Source organism: Struthio camelus, chromosome 2 (assembly GCF_040807025.1).
Source record: "Struthio camelus isolate bStrCam1 chromosome 2, bStrCam1.hap1, whole genome shotgun sequence".
In the NCBI taxonomy this organism is placed as follows: domain Eukaryota; kingdom Metazoa; phylum Chordata; class Aves; order Struthioniformes; family Struthionidae; genus Struthio; species Struthio camelus.
In genome coordinates this window covers 152122439-152144018 of record NC_090943.1, presented here as the reverse complement: position 1 = coordinate 152144018, position 21580 = coordinate 152122439, and the positions used below count along the sequence as shown (strand labels likewise).

The 21580-nt window shown below is 37.5% G+C and overlaps 1 protein-coding gene and 1 long non-coding RNA gene across 2 annotated transcripts in view; one reads left to right on the top strand and one right to left on the bottom strand.

Moving 5' to 3' along the window:
- CNBD1 (cyclic nucleotide binding domain containing 1) overlaps positions 1 to 21580 on the top strand; it is a 165808-nt gene that overhangs the window by 40060 nt on the left and 104168 nt on the right. The window lies entirely within an intron of this gene.
- On the bottom strand, positions 13945 to 21472 carry LOC138066219 (uncharacterized). Its single transcript, XR_011139458.1, has 3 exons — positions 21454 to 21472; positions 15790 to 15920; positions 13945 to 14078 (listed from the first exon to the last, which is right to left on the bottom strand). It is a non-coding gene; the product is annotated as an uncharacterized lncRNA (long non-coding RNA).

The window sequence follows — 21580 nt, the reverse complement described above, 5'->3', positions numbered from 1 at the left end:
GTTCTCTGTCTGAGAAAGAGTACTATAACTTTACAGACTGGAAGAAATTCATTTTGATGTAGGAAAAAAGCAGAAAGCCTACAAGTCTTATGTCCCACTTATGTCTTAGAGTGATTAGTGAGACAGACTTTTTACTGGCAGTTTCCAAGGAGAGTGTGTTCACCATCAGCAGGTGATTCTATGTTGTTGCTCATAAACAAAATCAATGTTTATGTGCTGTGATACTTATTTAGCTTTGTCCCTAAGCACTTGAAAAGGTGGATTATAGTGTAGTTTCTGTTAGTTTTCTGTGTTATCTCATTAGAGACTCACAGAAAAGGAGGCCAGGAGCAGACCTTAAGAGGTCATGTAGTATGTAGTTCTCTGTGGATGACAGAATTAAGGATGCTTAGATATACCTGACTGTGTATAATCTTCTCCTAAAAACCTTCAAAAGAGATTTCACAATGCCTCTGGAATACCTATTAGTGTGTTTCAGCACTCTCATGAAGGGAAAAAAATTCCTCACTAACTAGCATAAATCTTCTTTACTGCAAACTAAACTGATTCCGTCTCATTCCACCTCCAGACACTTGGAAAACAATCGATTGTTATTCTCTTTATAATAGCCACTTAGTTATCAGAAGATTGTTATCAATGTCCTTTCTCAGTCTTCTCTTTTCTAGACTAAACAAATCTAAACCCTTCAGCTTCCCAAGAGGTCATTTTTCTAAAATTCGAATCATTCTTGTAACCTCCCCATTACTGGATTATTTCCAATTTACTTTTGTCTTCTTTAAAATCCTAAAGCTGGGTTGTAAGCCTCAGTTCTTCTCTATAGTACTCTGGTAGTAATTCTCCATTTTATATTTATCCATTTTACCTCTTCAGTTCAGTGTAAGTGGAATTCCTGAACTTCACATTGTGACTTTCTGATTACAAAAGATTAGAATTACTTAAGTTAGAATTTAGCACCTTTTCCCAGATTCTAAACTTGTTCTTCAAAATGTTCTGAGTTCCTTTTTGCTTAGTATTCTCCTGGATTTTGTAGAGCTGAGTCATAATTCTAGGAGTAATAATTTTAAAACAGAAGCTTCACCGTATCTGTGTGTATCTAACAGCAAAGGGGGAACAGGGAGAGAGTTGCAGTTCCCCAACCCGCATGAACCTGAAGCTGGTGGAATTCAAGGCAACTAATGAATTTTCCATGAGATCTCTGGAGGGTAAAGAGAGTGTTTCCAGTTTGTTTAATGCATTTAATTCGTTCCATTTTCAGTACTAAGAAAGTTCTTGGAAATGGAAAATTTAATCCTCAATGTTCATATCTAACATAATTTTCTGAGGCATCTATTTTTGTTTCATTTTCCAAATATGATTTTGAAGGCCTAATTTTCAATCTGGAAAACATGTAGGCTGACAATTTTGACTTGAACATGTATTTTCAGCTTATATGACATATTTAAATGACAGGCAGCATAAGGCTGCAGAATCATATTTTCTCTTTTGTTCCTTAATATACATTTTCCTACTTTTTACAAGTTTTAATCTTTTTACGCTTCGCTATTAGAGCACCGTTTTTTTCACAGTATTTTTTTCTGCTCTAAATTACATGTGAACATTCACGGTACAAAAAGTCATACTACTGGAGTAACTTCTCATACAAATTCCTACATTTGACATTGTAATATAAAATCTAATCTTATTTCATTAACCTCAAATCTGAGTAATGAAATAATGATTTTCTAGTGAGCAGGACTCTAAGACTGATGAAGTAGCCTAATATTTTCAGGAAATGTCACATAATTGTTTCATCCAGTAGAGCTTTAAGCATCCTATTTTCCTAATGGACTTTTCTGTGTTCTTCTTTGCCAACGAAAATATGTAAGACAAGACCTACTGAATGGGAGTTCCCTTTTCTTTTGGTAGCTTTTCCATAATATTCTTACTCATACTTACCTATTTGGATTAGCTTATCTCACTGGACGGTAGATGTTTAGCGTTTGTATCTGCATGTGAGATTGTCACTCAAGGCTACCTTAATAATCAGTGGAGATAGTCAGTGGAGAGAGGGGTGTTTGGGTGGGCGAGGTAATTCATCTCATTTCATCTTATCATAAAGCAGATGCCTGAAATGGGATAGACAAGGTCTGCCTTAAGATTGCCCATCTTCCAAAATTGAGTGAGGTGAATCCTACAATCATTTTTTGTACGCTTGTCTTTCATATCATATCACCTATTAACTTTTCTGATGCACATTTAGTGGATATATGTTCAAGTTTCAAATTGCGAGGAAAGAAATAACATCAGCCAAAAACTAGTGCAAGGAAGCACTGCCACTATACTTGCCAAAGAAAAGGAACCCTCTTTTATCCTATCGCTTTAAGGGGGAAAAAGAAAGGAAAGTGTGATAGTGAGAAAAACCTTAATGCAAAAAAGCTTTACGTTTCGATTGTGTCTTCCTGAGTCAAGGAAACATCCAAATTTGCATTTTTACTGGTTATTCAAATTACCCTGGGTAAATCCCTGTTTGAGCTCAAGGAAATTGTAGAGCTTTAAAGGAGTACTGACCCAAGCTGATGATAAATAGTCTCTGAATATAAGTTATCCAAATAAGTTTTGCATAAACATTTCATTAACACCATTCCCCCACGCTTATTTACAATATCAGACAAAAGCTTTCCAAAGACAAGATATGTGATGCCTACTATTTCTTACCTAAACATAAGGAAATTAGATTTGTTTAATGTGATTGTTCTTGGCAAATCTGTGCTTTTTGTTATTCATCCCTTTTGTAATTAATTTAATTGTTTGGGGGAATAGGAGGCGTATATTGGGGAATCAGGCTTTCTTTGCATTTTTTTAGGATTTATGTTATCCTTTGTTAGGCAAGCTCTTCAGTTTGCACAGAGCTACAGACAAATGAATGTTTTCCTGAAATTCCACTCAAACATTAAATTTTAGATTAAAGGTTCAGGTGTCAGACAGATTTCTTATGGTAGTCTTCCTGTCTTTGACCCAGTTATCTCCTTTCCCAGAGCAACTTCTCATGCTTCTTTATGCTGCTCAAAGAACAGATGTTGACTGAGCCTCTTTTGTTCTCTTGTTATTTAAGTTATTCACGTATTATTTGGAAAGTTAAGAGCAGGGTGAGATATGGAGGGCATCTATTAATTATTCTTTCTCAATTTAAGTTTCTCAGTTTCAGCACTAAAATGTAAAAATTCAGTCCGTAACACTAGGTGTTAGAACAAAATGGTGTTAGCTTAAGCTTGACAAAGGCAAGTTTTTGCACTTTGGATGCAATATGGAGAGAGCTCCAGGAGGGAAAAACCCTCTTGGATTTCCCAGAGGCAAAAGCCCTGTAAACTGCAAGGTCATATTTCCTACAAAAATCTGAATTTATTTTATATTTGTTTCATCGTTCTCAGTCCTCATCCTTCTTCTTTCAACTGAAACTATTTTAGGCAATGAAATGAATCCAGAAAATAGTTGTTTCATGGTTTATCTTGAAAACTTTATCAGAAGACTTTTAAAAGTATAAAATACATAACAATTCTTCCATAGATAGTATTTCAAAAGAATATATATGAATGATAACATGCCTATTGCAGTCTCTTCTTATCTCTTCAGTGGGAAAAAAATAGCATATACATATTGTAGAAAGGAATATATTTGAAAATGGGACCATCTATTTTAATAATAAAATAAATGTTTAAAAAATAATATGCTCCCAGGACTGATAAATTAGTAAAACGTAAAGACAATACGATGTTAAGACAAGCGTTTCGGTCAAAAGTAAGAGAATTCTCTGGAATTTGTGTGAGAAGATAATTTTTTATTCCTGAACTTGTGCAGTGTAAATTTAAAACTTTTCTAATGATCTTTTACCCTCTTGGAAAAGTTGCCATAGTCAGGGATGCAAGTTATTAACTTGCAGACAGTAGAACAAGTAAGCATTCATAGCAATCTCTGAAAGCAGTAGGAGTCCAGGAAGTATACATTACCATCTGCTGATCAGTCTTACTGGTACATTAAACAAGTTCTATTTAGCCTTTGGCTACTTGCGGCAAAACCACCCAGCTTTGTCAACTGCAAGATGAAATTGTCTGAACTTTTTTAAATTATGCTTCAGAAACATAACAAAATATTTATCCTTTTTTAAAAATTATAACGGACAGCACAAGATAATCCAGCTATGCACTAAATCACACACATATTGATATATTTACATGAAAGCCTTCAGAGTCATGAACAAAGCTGAAGTTTGTCTCGTAGTACTCCAAAAAACCACATCTTGTAACCGTGAGGGACAAATTCTAAAACTGTGCGTTCTGCAATCCTCTTATAACCCAACAGAATTACTACTCAGGCTCTACCTAATAGATTGATTTCATGGCAAATATGTAAAACGCTTGGAGGATTAGCTAGTGCTTTCCTCTACTATTAGCTACTGCTTTCCTGGAAAGAGGGCACATACCTAATGGGTGGAAGCTGTTTTTCAGTTCGAATTTATTTCTGAGGAGATGTGGACCTTCCCTTTGCTCAGAAGAGTATTAAAATCATCGCGCTAGAGGCTTTTTAGGGGACATGAGGGAAAAGGAGGTACAGAAGTGACAAGAAGGAACCTACAGTTGCCGCTGCTCCATTTTGTATATGAATAGTGAAGCTCACGGGAACAGAAAATGGCATTCTACCCGCCTAGGAAATGTTTTAACCATAAAACTGAAGTGTTATACTTGATCTGATGCTCAGTTAATATTTAAGGGGTGTTCCATGCAAAATAAGACTCAAAGGAAGGGAAGAAAAGGAGATTTTCTTTCAGTCTAATGACATACACCTGCTAGATAAAAGAACATCTAAATGTCAGGTCTGAATCAGATAGAGGATGGTTTTGAAACAGTATCTGCTGTTGTTATCCTAATTTCCCTGGTAGTAGAGCGTGCTTTATTCAATTTAACTTTTTTACTTTTTATGAAATTGGAGTATTTCACTGAGCCAGAAATCAAACGAACGAGAATGACTGCTCTGGTACATGGGAGCCCTGGAGCCCACTCCGTTGTACCGACTGTTTGGTTATTTACCCAGGGCACAAGAGTGTCACGTAGGGTAAATGGAAACTTGTCTGCTATCAACAGTGTGAATGTCCCATTACAAGACGACTAGGAGATCGCCCCGGCATGCTGACTGTGTAGACTCAAATGTCAGGGGACCTCTGGCATGAGCACAGGTAACCAAACCCCACCTTGGTGGCTGTCTCTCTTCTGCAGTGTGCAGAGGAACAAAATGCTTTGTTTCATTCCCAATCAGTTTAGGCCGTAGAGGTCAAAATGTTAAATCTGGAGTGATCTGCATCAAGCAATTTCAGATGTAGAACATGGCACTGAAAAATATGCCAGTCTCTTTACTCGCTTTGCAAGCCAACGTAGGTTAGCCCAAAGTGCATCTTGCTTTTCCATAAAACTGTCAGACCAGTAATAGACCCACTTTTTAGTCAGAGTCAATCAATCAGCTCTATTGTCTTATATCTTTTTCAAACGTGGGGCCACACCATGGAGGAAAGCAAATAAGCACTAGAACCAGATGTGGCCTCTTTTACTTATCACTGTTTTATTCCACATGTACTTCCTCTAGCATTTTTAATATATATTTTTTTGATTATGAAACACTTTCTCATGCCCATTGACATCTCTCTCCAGCTAGTGAGATGAAAGCATCCGTGTTCCGTGTATTTCATTTTAATCGAGTCTAGTGATTACTATATTAAGCCACAGACTGTGTTTTAGTAAGCGAGAAATTTTCTTATATACCTTCAGGTGTACAAGAGGTAGCCCCAAAACCCAAAGTTTCATGTTGTTGTTATGGTATATACATCTTTTCTGTGTGTCTTGAGGAGCCAGATTAAGAAAGGATGATTATGCATATACTCTCCTGCTCTAAAATTTCAGTCTCTCTGATAAAAGAATGAAAGGGAAATTTCCTCTCCTTTTTATGGTTATTTGAGATATTAGTTGCTCTTTGTTCACTATTTAATTACTTTCACCATTATGGAAACCTATCTTCCTTTTCAGTAGTTCTTTGCAACAGTCAGTCACCCAGTTTCTATTACTGTTATCTCAATTAAAAACTGAAATTGATGTCAATGTGGCTTTTTATACTGAGTTAAAATAATTAAAAAAAAATCTGAAAGCCTATTAGTCTCTTCTTATTTTGGGTGTATAACTTCTTAAAATTCCCCACCCAACTCAGTCCTTCACCTGCCTCTTTTCTACCTGTAGGGTGCTGCCTTTAGATCTAATAAACTATTAATTAACAGAACCTCAAATTGTTCACTTTACTAGTATTTTCCATGCCTAGAAGTCTCTCCTCTACTTTTGCTGGAGAAAGCCGTGATTGGTTGAAAGTTGCATAGCTCTGGTGACAATATACTTGTTTGGGAGTTTAGAGATTTCTGCCTAGTAGCTGTAATGTGGTAGGGTGGGGAAGGACCCCAGGGCTGCAGCTCCTGCCTGCCCTGAGGAGCAAGTCAGTCATGTGCACTCCTTACGTATTTCCAGATGGGAGAGACTTTAGGAAGGAAAGACATTCAATTATGAATAAAAGGATGTGACTGAACAAAAATGCTGATATGTGTTTTCTCTCCAAACTAGAGAATTGTACATCTCACCCTCTCTTTTGGGAGAGGAAGGAGAGAAAAAGGCGGTGTGACTTCTCTTCAGTTTTATATCCCTGAAAGCTTTACTTTTTACAGTACATGATATAATGATCTAATCTCCTTTTTTTTTTCTTTCCATTCTTCTTTCAAATACATTTCATGGCCAGGGAAGAGGCTAGAAGGAAGAAAGCGGTGAAGGCAAGAGAGCAAGAAATTAGGAGGGGGAATAGAGATGATAAGTGCAATTGTTCTATACTCAAAATTTCTCTTAAAAATAAGTAGTGGAATTTGAAGTGCAGGAAGGGTGCATTTTTTTAATTTTCCCTTTCTCCCCCACCGTATTTTTCTTTAGTGTCACCCATAAACACGAGACAGATGTTTGATTATATGTAACCATGAAGAAAATATGTTAGTTAATTCTTTTATATGATGTAGCTATGAACACTGATTAGTATAGAATGGTATTTATAATGAGATACAGCTGCAAAAGTGAAAATAAGAAGTAATAAATGAATATTTGCAATATATGGTTTTATTATCTATTCTCCAAAAGGGTTTCAAGACCATAGAGTATGAAATATTGAATGGTGATTCAGAATGATGCGTTATTGAGAACTGATGAAAGCTATGCCACCAAAAAGGCTCAGCCAACTAGCTTTAGAGACAGAAATCTGTGAGGGTAGGTTTCTGAAGACAACTTCATTAATATTTGTGAAGCACTGCAATACATATACAATGGAAAAATTGAAGAAATTAGTAATTCCATATTTGTTGCAGAGCTGGGATGGTATGTGTTGTACATAATACATGGATCATAGTTGAATGGTGATAAAATGAAGGATTAAATAACTTCTTTTTGAGCACCATCCTTCCCAGAAACTGAATGAAGTGAAGGGTGCTGTGAAAAATACAGTTATACTGTAACTGTATGTCTTCAGTCACACACCATTAGTTATCTTTATGATAAGTTTTGTACAGAAAGGCTTCAATTAAGGATTCTTAGCATGAATTTTGCTGTTTTTTCTAATATTGAATGACCCTGAGCACCTTGCAAGAGCGTGGATATCTTGCAGTACAGTCTCTGGAAAATTTAATCTGTACCTATGCTAAGGCCAGACTTAAGGTCGTTGCATGTATTTTAATAACTCAGAATTATATATGAATGCTTTTTTAAAGCTTATATAAAAATAAAAGTAATTTCTAAAGACCTGACAGATGCAAACCATCCCAATCATCTGACTGTTTAAGAATAGTTATAACAACTACATAAGAAGCTGTGTAAATACTCAAATTCCATACTAATTTTAAGTAATCTTTTGTTTTATAAGTCTATATGAAAACTAGGCACCTGAATACTTGCTATGAAAAAGAAACAGGAACAGGCGTAAAGCAGACAGAACTAGTAGTTATTGCAGTCTGTAGCCGTTGCCTCCTGTGGTGTGAACTGCCAGCACAGTTTAGTTTGCAACAGTGGGTAATCAGTGCTATCTAGTGCTATTTTTTCAGTCTATGATAGTTTTGCTAAAGTAGTTATTTGTTCATTGGAGAGAGCTAGAAAGATTACAGCAGCAAGTGGGATTAGGACTTACATTAATGCAGATTTGATACTGCACTATAAAATCAAAATTCACTGGACTGATAATGGAGCATTCTCTCACATTTTAGCAATTCCCTGTTGTTAACAGTTTACCTGGGAAGTATTTTGATTATATATAATGCTATTGGTCTACTGACCTATGTCACCATACAAAATTAGTTAAATATACTGTGTAGCATCACTACAATATTTTCCACACAGCTCAAGTCTATCTTCGATAAAAGGCAATTATGCTCCTGCTCTGCAACAGAAATGATTGCGGAGGGTAATACAAGTGCAAGAATAAGTCCTGATACTACAATTGGATCTGCAAGGTTGGACCCTTGGGCAAATTGCCAGCCCTGTTTTGTTTTAAGGCTTCACCGGAATAGATCTGATTGCAGAATTGAGGCTACATCGTACAAAGCACTCGGAATCCACTGGGAAGACAGGTAATATTACACAATCACAGAATCACAGAATCATTTAGGTTGGAAGGGACCTCTGGAGATCACCTAGTCCAACCTCCCTGCTCAAGCAGGCTCCTCTAGAGCATATTGCCCAGGATCACATCCAGGCGGGTTTTGAATATCTCCAGCGAAGGAGACTCCACCACCTCTCTGGGCAACCTGTTCCAATGCTCTGTCACCCTCACAGCAAAGAAGTTTTTTCTCAGGTTTAGGTGGAACTTCCTGTGGTTCAGTTTCTGCCCATTGCCTCTTGTCCTCTCACTGGGCACCACGGAGAAGAGTCTGGCCTCATCCTCTTGATATCTTCCCTTCAGATACTTGTACACGTTGATGAGATCCCCTCTCAGTCTTCTCTTCTCCAGGCTGAACAGGCCCAGCTCCCTCAGCCTCTCCTCATATGAGAGATGCTGCAGTCCCCTCATCATCTCTGTAGCCCTCCGCTGGACTCTCTCCAGGAGTGCCATGTCTCTCTTGTACTGGGGAGCCCAGAACTGGACACAGTACTCCAGGGGAGGCCTCCGCAGGGCTGAGGAGAGGGGCAGGATCCTCTCCCTCGTCCTGCTGGCAACACTCTGCCTAATGCACCCCAGGAGACCATTGGCCTTCTTGGCCACAAGGGCACATTGCTGGCTCGTGTTTAACTTGTTGTCCAAGTATTAACAGTAGATTGCAAATATTGTTTATCATTATTTATTCTTACTCTTTTTACAGCTCTCTTCCATTCTGAAGTATCAGTTTGTTTGAATCAATACCCACAGCAAGCCTATAATCTAGGAAGGATATTTTCTTTCAAGAGATTTAACATGCCTTCTAATCTAGCATGGTAGGTTTTGGCAGAATCTTGCGTTATTGAGGGTTGAGAATGCTTGCAGACTAAGCATTTTCACAGCTTCATAGCCTGATGTAATGAGGCTATCAGATGATATAATTTGCTTAGCATTGGAATATTAAATATTTCTACATCTGTTGTTCATATGTGCACATGAAGCCTTTTTTTGTTATGGACGATAGTCATGTGATCTCCCTTTTCTCTTACCCCCTCTGTTTTTCTCTCCCCCATTACACATATATGTATGTGCATATTTGGCAGAATGAATCTGTAAAAACATGTCATTGGAAAAAAAAGTTGCAAAGTTCTATTCCAAAGATCCACAAAATAGGTCTATTATTTTGTGCAGATGCAATATGAGGGTTAGGAAAGGTCTACAAGTGGTTTAAAAATCAGGAAGATGCATTATCTCCCATTGCTCTGCATGTAAGAGACACGTAACGTGGCTTCGAGTAACACCTGTGGTCCATCATTATAATAATCTTCCAGTTCTGCACTCATTGCAAGGAGTTTTCCTAGTTTACATCATACATAAAGCAGTGCCTTCATCCTTGTCCCACTGTCCTTATACTATGTATTTTACTCAACTCTGGGAAAAAATTCTGTAGCAAGGCCCTTATTTCTTTCAGTGTTTCTGAGGGCAGGAAGGCAATTTGATGAAAGCAGCTCTAAAAAAATGAACAGTTTTAGACACACAGAGCTGGAAAGGATCACTTGGTCACTTGTTGTGCTATATAATCTCAGTTTATCAAACCGTGAGTTGAAACATGAGTGTGAATTAGACCTTGATGAGAGTGTTCCTTCCATACTTATTAACTTGAGAATGAGCAGTATAGTCAAGTAATACAACTACTACAAGCAGTAGCTTGTAGGCTATCTATTATTATACATTTATATATTTGCTTTACGAAAACCCCTACCTTTCTACTTTTTTCCTATGTCACCAAATTTTAACACAACTGGATTGCACTGACTGGAAAGAGGACATTTTAATGCATGAAAGGGGAACTTACGTCAAAGGAAGAGTTTGGAGTGCTATGCATGTTATTTGTTCTATGGATATGATCGACAATATTATTTAGAGTGTCTTTAACTGACAGGAGTAAAATGCTTTACATTCCACATTTAGTAGTCCAGTCAGATGCGTGGGATGGTTTGCATCTGTCAGGTCTTTAGAAACAAATGTTCTGTCACACAAAGTTACAAGGAGGTGAGTGCTGGAGAGCATAGATGATCTTCTGCAGTCTTTGTTATACAAAGACCTGTTGATGTGAATAGGTAGAAGCTGTAAAAATTTACGTCAGGATATTTTATAGCGAACTAAAATAGAGTTTTCTGGTTTATTTGTGGGCTGTGCTCTGGGCCTACAGGTGCTTCTGTAAATACAAGGTCAAGGAGTCCTATTAATCTCTTGCATTAGTAGGATCATGGACTGAAATAGAACAGAATAGCAAGCCAGAGCCAGTAGTGATAAAGGACAGTAGATAGGGTAAATAGTGTAAGGGGAGTGAGCTACATTGTGAATGGCCTACTTAGTACCAGGAATTGAACTCTCCAGAAGCAGAGCAATCTATTCCCATTCTTTACAATCCACTTTTCAGTCTAAACACACATCAAAGTAACAAAACGTTCCTCTTTGTGTGGTAATTTAAAGTGCACAGAGAACCCATTTGTGTGTCAGTGACTGAGATGCTCTACAAAACGCTGACTCCGATGTACTTTCTTCTGCAGTTGGATATTCTAGGGTGGAGTGCATGGTAGGGACTACTTGAATAACAGATAGATTTTAGTGCCTCTGTCTCCTAATGCTTATTACTGTAGTACTCAAACACCTTAAAATTAGGAAAATAGCCTAAAATCAATAGTCTTCAGCTTTACAGTGATCATGCATTCAGAGTATGTGTTTGCACTCGGACCAGTACCTGACCTGCTGTGGAAGATCCAGGCTACAGCTGTGCTGCTAAATAGTAAAGAGGACCGAGGGCTAATCTCTGCCACTGAACAGCTCCCATCCTTATAACTTGCACCTATAGCAAAGGTCTATTGGAAAGAATTACTGGCAGTAGTCCAGAACAGTCAGGAGTGATTTAACTGTCAAGCCCTGTGGGTGATAAGATCAGTGTATGAACTTACTCTCTGATCTTTTATTTAGCAATATAGATATACTTCTAAGGTCCTCTCGGCAGAGATTGACAAGTATACCTGGATCTGACTACCTGTGTCTTCATATGTATGCTTTTTCATTGAATTTGTTTGTTTTGTTTTGGTTTGGTTTACCTTTTTCATGTCTTTCACTTTCAAAGCTAAAGCCAAAACTGGGTAGCCAGAACTAGTACATATTCCGCCTACTCCTTTGCTCTTAGACATAAATGTGCTTCTGCTGTGAGCTAATGTATTTAAAGCTTCCATAATATATTTTAAAATGAATATTATTCTAATTATAAATTGGGAAAATATGTATAAAAAGTAGATTTTTAAAGAGGCATGTACTGCTATATTGTGAATTCAAAAACATGAGTAATCCTTATATCACCAACTATTCATCTCACAGCAGGATCAACATAGTTTTTTTTGATTTTCACTTGGCAAATCTTTGACAAGAAAGATGCATTTGGGTACAAAGTCATTTTGAAATTAACCCTTTATAGCTGTGTGACCTAAGTGGGTACTTTTGAAATTTCCCATGAGGTTTGTCTGAATGTTGACAAAACGTAATCAACAATTCCTGTTCTCTATATTATCCCTAAATACTCAGTGCTAAAATTTTCAAGGGAATACACCACACTATAAACAACTTGATGATGTAATTAGAATATGAAGTTGGATGATAAGCTGAAGAGTATTAGAAGAGAAAAATTTAATACAACAAAAAGCAGAAAGGCAAAGGATTAAGAGGTCTTTTCACAAGCGACTTCATATTTTCTCCGTCCGTGAAACATATAGAAAAGATAATACTGAGGAAAAGTGATTACTCAGATAAGAGAACTTTTCTCCCTCTGCTCTAAAAGTAGGATTACAGCTTCAAGTCTAGATATAAGCCATATTTACAATAATAAAACTATAATCATTTGATAATACAGCTTTTCAATAAAGTTATAAAAAACCCAACCAACCAACCAAAAAAAAAAACCCTCTTAGGGGTGCCTTTAAATTCACCAGAATAGAAAAAAAATGATAAATTTGGCTTGTCTTTTTATGACTTTTTATTTTACTCTTACTTCAGCACATTTTGTCATTTATGTCACATTTGTAAGCTTTTCACAGAAACCAAGAGCTCTGGAAACTTTAGTTTGTGTGTGTGTCTGTGCCCGTGCGTGTGTTTGTGATGATTGTTTCTTAACTGAAAGCTGAAATTCTTGAGTAATCATTTGCTCTTAAGAGCTAAGATTTTAAGTATATATAACAAATAGTGTGAGACTGACAATCAAACTGCAAGAGTTAATAACATTTGGAAGCTGGAATTTGACTCAGCAATATTAATGCTGTTTATGATGCACAAAACGGACCAAACTGGAAATTTTGAAGTCCACTTATATAAATGCTGAATTCTTGGTTTGAAACCTAATTAAATGACTTGTAGTAGCTTCAGAAAAAAGTCTGTATGTACGTTTGATGTTCTGGCAAGTGCTAGGATACTGTCATAGATTGTTTTGATCACTGAATGTTTATCTAATAGGGGCATATGCATACAGCTCTATGTATGTACACACAAACACACACTAAAACCTCCATTATGCATGCTCACCTCCATTAAAATAAACAATATTAGGGCCAGGTTACGTCTCAAGAAAGTAAAGTCATGTTTCTAACATGGTCTTCTGATGTTAGAAACAAAGTCCAGGTCAGCTTGATAAATGCAGAAGTGCATGTCTTTTGCTATTAAATATTTGGCTGAGGTCATTCACCTATCTGGAGTTCTGAAACTCAGAGAAGAATGGCTTTGATTGTAGGCAGTTTCAAAGGCAGTTTCTCCACTGAGCTTAATGGTTTGAGACAAGACTTTGTACGAAAGTTCAGCTGAAGAAATTTGCACCAATATCCAGATAAAACAGCAGTAATGTTTACTATTTCTTTTCAATGCATTTGGGCATTTAAAACTTGATGGTATTCTCTACGCAAGATTTTTGTAAAACAGCAACAATTTTTTAATGTAGTCCAAACTTTGCCTTTTTCCTTTGCAGATCTATTCTTAAATGGTTTGTTTGTTCCTGTGCAGTTTAACTCAGCAAATGTTAAAGGTATTTCACGAGGAAGAAGTTAGTCTGAGATTAGCTTATATTTAAATAGGTGCACTTAGTTCAAATCAGACAGAAAAGACAAATTTATAGGCTACCTCTGAGTCCTTTATTTCAGCAATCCTGTTCACAAACCCCAGATACTCAGTCTGATATTTATAGTTTGCAGCCAACAGAGTCTCATCCTTATTTTCCTCCTCTCTTCTAGTTCAAATTCAGTGTTGCATTATAGGTATAGCACTGGACTGTTAGTGTTCAGGAGACCTGCTTTCTTTTATCACCTCTGATGCTGGTCTACCTGGTGACCATGACCAACTGTGTTCCTTGTTGTTCCCATCTGTAAAAGAGAGGTAAAGATACTTTCTTTAGAAGTGCTTTGAAACCTACTGAATAGCAAAGTATTTTTCTGCTACTACATTTTCAGTTAAAAGCGAACAGAAATTTCTTTATTTTGGAAACTTTCTTCCATAATTACAAACAATAATTTTCAATGGCAGATGCAGATGTAGCACTTCAGTTGTTGAACATCTGGTCAAAACCTACAGGATATTAGCAGTTTCTGAAGGGAAGGCAAAATGAATGTAGAAGCCTGTACATTAATTATACTTAGGTTAGTGGACAAAGTATATATAAATGTATTTTGGTCAAGTTTCAAATGACTTTGAACTGTTCCTCATGCACGTTTGGAATTGCAGCAGCATGGTGTCGTTTGGAAGTACTGAATGCTCTTAACATATTTACAGAGAAAAATATGGAATTTGCAAGATGATAATTCCTCATATTTACAAAATCTTTTTGTTTCAAGAAGAAACAAGAAACTTTTCATAAAGAAATATTATTTTGGTTAATATCAAATATGCTCTTGCAAACAGTTTCTATATATATTATTTCAAACGGCCTTACGAGTAATACAGAGTTAGCTGTTACAGACACAGAACCCTCACTCCCTGCCCGTCTCCCTGTCACTCTTCCTCTCCTTCCTTCTCCTCCCCTCCCCAGTTTCTCTGCTGGACTAGAATAAATAGACAGAGACTGCAGGGACGAGAAGAACAAAAGCAATGAGGGCCTAGAAAGGCAGAGATTGTGCATTATACTTCTGCATACTAAAGCACCCAAAGTACTTCTTTAACAAGTTTGGAAAAATTCCTTCTTTTCCTGGACTGACACCTCATGGGGAAATCTTATCTTCCAGCTCGTTTGCCTATATCACCTTCCATAAACCAGCCTTACAGGAGACACAATATTTTGTCAATCATCTGGACAAATTTCCTGTCTAGGTACATCCAGGTACAGCGGAACCTAGCTCATCTTTTGTTTACGAAGCTAACGATCTTATTAGTGGACAAAATTCTTTGCATCCCAATTATCACTGTATTTGTTAGAGAAAGTTAAGCTAAAATGGTGGTATATCTGCTCAGCAGAATAATGACTAAATTTTAACAAGCTTGCAGAGGTATTGAAACAATCGAGTTGTTACGGCGCAGAGTTCACTACAAGCTAGTATCTACAGCTTTTTTGTCTCAATTATCAGATATACTCAGACTAGCTCATTTAAAGCTGTCTTGGGCATCCGTACGCTATAGTGCAGACATGTTCTTAACTAACGTTTTCACGTACAAAACAGTTTCTTAGCGTTCATTATGCTGTGTGTCACAGCTACAGCAGTTCCGTTTCATAGCATTGTTATCATTCATTTTCATTCGCCTTGGAACATGACCAAAATCTTTTGGAATGCTGTAGCAGAAAGGGAATTATCAAAATCTATGTTTTTCTATCAAAACATGTGGTTAGGGAACTGGCCTATCATGGGGTAAGCCCAGAATCAATTAAACTTTTCTGTATGAACTGGAACAAAATTTTTTCTTGCTAGAACATGCAGGATCAGACAAAAGACTTGAACCTCTACTTCCTATAATCATCAGTCTCTTCGCTCTTCTCTTTCCCTTCATCAAACTTGCTATATCTTTACAAAACATCTGCTTTGACAAAAAAAGCTCATTTGATGAAATGACGTACAGGGAAAAGGAGTTCTGGCCAAAAATACTCACAGTGCGCAAAGTTTATCAGTGAAATATAGCAGACTCCACTTTATAACTAGAGAAGTTTAGTCCCAAGTCCCAAGCGATGTGCACAGGATCACGATGCTAGTCGGTGTAAAAAGCTGGTTTAGGACTGAGAGCTGAATAGACCACATTGTTAAACCGATTAGCTATATATTTACTCATACCTTCTATGTTTTCATTTTACATAAATGCATCAACATTGGAATGGATGAAATATGAAAACAGTCAATTTAAAATAATTGGAATGATTATCTTAACTCTCAGAATCAGATTCATGACCATGAGCACTCAGGGTGGCGATGCTCTCATCGGCCAACAAGAAAAACAAAAGAATGAGTGTGCCTCTACCCTGAGAGTAAGCCCTGACCTACATTTTGGCAACAAATGTCTTTTTTGAAGCCTGTGTTCTTGGCCCATACCTCACTTTAGATTAAAGTGACTGATTTACTCCTGTTGTATATGGACAGTTGGATCACTCTTCAATCTGAAAAGGAGAACAGCCAGAGCAGGATAGGGGTATAGTAACCTTGTAGCTTGAACACTCAGCTAGGAAATGGGAAGCATGCATTTATCACTTTTATTTGGAGAAAGTCCAGACCTTGATTTCCATATCCCCAGGAAACTGCCTATACCACCAACTTGAAAGAGACAGTAGGAGAAAGCTGTCTCCATTTCTTCTGTTGGTTGATCCTAGGCCACTACAGAAAGAAAGGAAATGTTATGCAAAGGATAAAAAAGGAAAACCTGAAAAGATGACTTCCTTCTACAAGAAAGGGCAGGGATAGGCAGTGGAAAAAAGCAGGGTTCCAGTTCAAGCTTCTAATTGTTTTTATACAATTGTTTTTATTTATTTATTTATTTGTTTGTTTATTTTAAATACCCTTGCTTAAAATCAGTTCGTCTTGCAGTGAAATATGGCAGGGACATGATCAGTTTGCTGTGCTTAATTGCCCTACAGGACCCTCTGGACCCTATCAGCTACCATGAAAATGCACAGCAACTGGTAGTCTCTCCTTGTTGGTATCTTCAGCTACACATGAGACCCAACTTGGAGGAATTCTAGAACAGCATGTTGGCTGGTTTGCAAAAGAAAAAATTGACTTCCTGATGGGAAAGAAAGGAAAAAGTTTAATGAATGTTAAAAAAACAGCTATTTTTTGCAGCAGTCAAGTTTGTTTCCGTGTGCCACATCAACTAGTGTCAGATGTGTTACGTATTTTGTTACTTTGGCCAGGGCTAGCAGATCTCGTTTGGCTCCTGGGAAACATTTCATTACCCATCTTTGATTTTTCTCAACTTAATCAGTTGGACTGTCCCATACAGGGTCAAAACCGGAAAAGCTTTTATTGTTGTTGATGTTTGCTTTTGTTATTTCAAAGGCAGGCAGGGATTTCTTCTGAATACTGTTCCATCTGCAGATAAGTAACTCACAACTTCCAAGAGAGCTCATTAGAGGCAATTATACCTTAACCTAATCAGAGCATTAAACATATAGCTAATTTTGCTGCAATCACCTCTGCAAAAATAAGAAAATTAAGCTTATTATGGAATAGTATGAAATCTTTTTGGTAGGCCTGTGATGAACGACTCATAAAGTGACATGATAACTATTAAGGAAGCTCACAACTGCTGGAGGGTCACTGCTATGCTGGGTAATGCTGAATAACACTGGTAATGTTGATGCAGAGGGAATAACAAAATTAAGGGGCCAATTGTTCAGCTTGTCCAAGTGGGACTTGTACAGAGTGGTATGTATAATACTCAGTTCACAAGGTCTCTTTCATGCCAGTGTTGCCGCAAGTATGGTAAGGAAGCACATGCCAAATGTATGACCAGAATACTGAGGCTGGGGAAGTGGATCTGAGAATATTTGCTATGCACAAGACAAAACAGTCATGTAAAAGTTTGGAGCCAAAGGATTAAGCAGATTCATAAATTCAAGGTTTATCTTGGGGTTCTACATGTTATTTATCTATATAGTTTGCAATTTCATAATAAATTACTCTCATAAGAAAGTTCACATTCCACAAGTGAAGTGGAGGGAAGCTTAGAAAGAGGGATTACTTTTCTTTGATATAAATGAATGTACTGATAAATGATGTTTAATGCCTGTTTTCTTCATTTGCTTGTGCATTGTTAGGTTTAATGGTCTGCTTCTTTGTTATTCAGAGTGATTGATCCCATTACTCTTTCTCTTCACTGTTGGATAGATAAAAAGAGTTCTTTTGTACTGGGCGTTAATGGACAGATAAGGGATTTTGGGGGACATATCATGTTAGAGAGAAAAAACATATGATGAAAATAGTTACTTCATTGGTACTACATTAACTAATACACCCCATACGAAAATCTGCTCATGAACCTTTTGAAGATCGTTTATGTGAATAATTGATTTAAGTGGTTCTTTGAAATCATGGTTCTTAAGTGTTTCAATATTTTATTTTCATTTCTCTTTGTTTTTCTGTTTGAGAATTTGTTTTTATTGTGTGTCTTCCATCAGTAACACTGAGGTATTCTGCAGTTGTGTATTGATTTGCCAAGACTCCAAAGTCCTCAGTATCACAAGCTTTTCATGTCTGCATTGATGTTACACATTCAATTTTCTCTACTGCTATGAATGTGTTTTCTCTTTATATCAATCATTTTCTCTGTTTACTAAAAATGCTAGCTTTTTTCATAGAATATCATAAAAAATAGAAGCTTGTTCATTGGGCTATTTTCTGAGAAGAATCTATCAGCATGGCTGAATTTCTGTTTCTTTTCATTGTTTGGTAATGAAATGTATCTTTGATGATAATTCACAGGAAATTGTCATATATTATATGATTGAGTAAAAAATAAATATGATTGAGTAGCACTCAGAGTGTGAGAGCACTCACACCAGTGAAGTACAAACTAGATGAGTGGACAGTGAGGTGGATTGAAAACTGACTGAACTGCTGGGCTAGAAGTGACAGGAAGTCCAGCTGGAGGTCAGTCACTAGTGGTGTCTCCCGAGGGTCGATACTGGGTCCAATACTGTTTAACATCTTCATTAGTGACCTGGAAGATGGGGCAGAGTACACCGTCAGTAAGTTTGCAGAAGATACAAAACTTGGAGAAGTGGCTGATACACCCGATGGTTGTGCTGTGATTCAGAAGGACCTTGACAGGCTGGAGAGATGGGCTGACAAGAAGCTCATGAAGTTCTACAAAAGGAAGTGCAAAGTCCTGCACCTAGGGAGGAATAACCCCATGTACCAGTACAGGCTCGAGGCTAACTGGCTAGACAACAGCTTTGTAGAGAAGGACCTGGGGATGCTGGTGGACAGCAGGTTGTCCATGAGGCAGCAATATACTCTTGTGGCTAAGAAGGCCAGCATAATCTTGGGCTGCGTTAGGAAGGGCAGCAGGTCGAGGGAAGTGATCTTTGCCTTCTTCTTAGTCCTGGTGAGGCCACACCTGGAGTGCTATGTACAGTTCTGGGCTCTTCAGTACCTGAAAAACATGGACATACTGCAGCCAGTTCAAAGAAGCACTGTGAAGATGATTTAGGGACTGGAGCATCTGTCATATGAGGAGAAGCTGAGAGAGCTCGGACTGCTCAGTCTGGAGAAGAGAAGGATCAGGGAGGATTTTATCAATGACTATATAAATACTTGGTGGAAGGGAGTGAAGAAGACAGAGTGAGATTCTTCTCGGTGGTGCCCAGTGAGAGGATAAGAGGCAGTGGGTGCAAATTGAAATACAGGAAATTCCATTTAAACATAAGAAAACATTTCTTTACTGTGAGGGCGATTGAACATTGGCACAGGTTGCCCAGAACATTGGCACAGGTTGCCCAGAGAGGTTATGGAGTCTCTATCTGGGTGAAATTCAAAACTCATGTCCCTGGGTAACCTGCTCTAGATGACCCTGTGTTGAGCAGGTGGTTTGGACTAGACCATCTCCAGAGATGGTCTTCTTCTCAACCTCTGTTGTTCCGTGTGTGTGATTCCATGTGATTCTCCGTTTGTTAGTTAGTGAAACACCGGCGAGACCTTCTCATTTTGTCCTTGATTGCCTTGAATGTAAATCTATTTTTGTGGCATTTGCCCTTATTCCTTAAAGTGGATAACTGAGGCCGTTTAATCTGTAATTAGCAGAAGGATCACAGTAATTTACTTGTTCCTTTTCTGAGAAGAGATTGTACTGCCATGTGTAAATAGAAACTGTATTGACGTGGAACATTACAATATTAAGATATTTTCCTTATGTTAATAATGTGTACCTGTCATGTATTCATGTTTAGATTAAGTCTGTTTTAAAATATTTACCCAAGACATCCTTTTGGAGATGAACTTTACATTTACATATTTGGAAAACATAGGGTGATAAGTGAAAATCCTCTGTATGTAGTGTTGTCTTTAACGTCCTCTCTTCAGAGAATGCAGGTTTCCCTTAAATTTAGCAATGGAGGAATAGTGGAGGTCAAGATCCTGAAGTGAATCAGGAAGGCAAGTAACAGAGTGCACACTCTGGGCTACTGTAAAGTAGGCTTTGCTTATAAAGAGAGCTGGAGGGGAGGGGGTTCCTTTGGGAGGCAGCTCTGAAAGGAAAATAAGCTCAGGAGAGCTGGCATGTCTTTAAGGACAGCCTCCCCCAAGCACAAGAATGGTCCATCCTGTACTAAGGAAAATAAGATATATCAGGAAACAAACTTGCCTAAAAAGGATCTCTGGAGTGAGATCCAATTCAAAAAGATGTATATAAGAGATGCAAATGAGGATAGGCTATAGAGAACAAATATAGGAACATTGCCAGGATATGCAGGATAGTGTTAGGAAAATCAAAGCTCAGCTAGAGATAAAACTGGCAAAGAAAATCAGGGGCAACAAGAGAAGCTTCTAGAGCTATATTAACAGTAAAAGAATAAACAAGGAAAACCTGGGCTTACTAGCAAATGGGCAGATGCTTTAGTGACAGCAGTTGTAAGTAAAACTAAGGTCACGAGTGTCCTTTAGCCTTATTTTTCACCAGCAAGATCACCTAGGCCTTTGTGCTTAGAAATAAGGTTGAAAGAGGAGGTGAACTACTGGTAGTGGAAGGGAAACAAGTCATGGGCCTCTTGAGAGAAATCAATTTATGCTAGGTGCATGGGATGTGATGGGCTTCACCTAGGTGTGCATTGTGATACACAGTGGGAGAAGGAGGTACAGACATAAATTGAAATAGTGAGGATTCAGAGTGTATATAAGGAATAAAAAAATGCCTTTAACTATAGTTAAGCATTGAAGCCATTTGCCCAGGGAGGTTGCGCAGTTTCTATCCTTGACGGCTTTCAAGACCAGAAAAGACAAAGGCCTAAACAGCGTGGTCTGATCTCATAACTGACCCTGATTTGAGCAAGAGGTTGAATTAGAGACCTCCTGAGGTCCTTTACAACCTCAATTATTCTGTGATTCTCCTGCAGACATTTATTTAAATTACAATGTGGAAAGTATACTGCATATTTTTATACAGGTAACCATAACCTATGGATAGTAGAAAGTTGTTGGAGGAATAAAAATAAAGCTGAAATGATCAATTCATAAAGTAATCCTAAATTTATAATTAACGGAAGCATTCTTTACTATTTTTTTTTGTAAAGTTGCAGGCAAACATCCATAAAAGCAATTTAATTTTACTTACCATTAAAATATATTTTAACCAAAGCACAACATAGGCTTCTTAATTTGTCTCAGTAGAATCTGCAGTGAATAAAATTGGTTAATGAGCTTTCTTTAATGGAATTTTTTTCATCATCCAGACACTTTAA